A 509-nucleotide genomic window follows, 5' to 3' on the forward strand; every position below is an offset into this window, starting at 1 on the left:
GTCTCTTATTCCTTTCTTTGTCTTTGCCTTCCTCATACCACGTCCTCTTCCTTTCCTCATATTTATCCTCCATGTCTTCCCCCTCCTCCTCTCCCCCCTCCCCCTTCTTCCCCCCCCTCTTCTTCCCCTCCTCCTCTCCCCCCCTCCTCTTCCCCTCCTCCTTCTTCCCCCTCCTCCTCTTCCCCTCCTCTCTTCCCCTCTTCCTCTTCCCCCTCTCCTCTTCCTTCCCCCTCCTCTTACTCCCCCTTCCTCTTCCCCCTCCTCCTCTTCCCCCTCCTCCTCTTCCCCCTCCTCCTCTTCCCCCTCCTCCTCTTCCCCCTCCTCCTCTTCCATTTCCACCTCCTCCGACCAACTCATGTCGACCACTTCCCGGCTATGAGCCACACTTCCTCTATCCTCCCCCTTTCCCCTCTCTCCCTTTTATCCCTTCCCTTTCCTCCTCCCCCTTCACCCCCCTTCTATCCTGGAGGCGAGCAACACAGGGGACATAATAGCGGACTTCCGGTTGG

The sequence above is a fragment of the Penaeus monodon genome, chromosome 19 (assembly GCF_015228065.2).
Source record: "Penaeus monodon isolate SGIC_2016 chromosome 19, NSTDA_Pmon_1, whole genome shotgun sequence".
NCBI lineage: Eukaryota > Metazoa > Arthropoda > Malacostraca > Decapoda > Penaeidae > Penaeus > Penaeus monodon.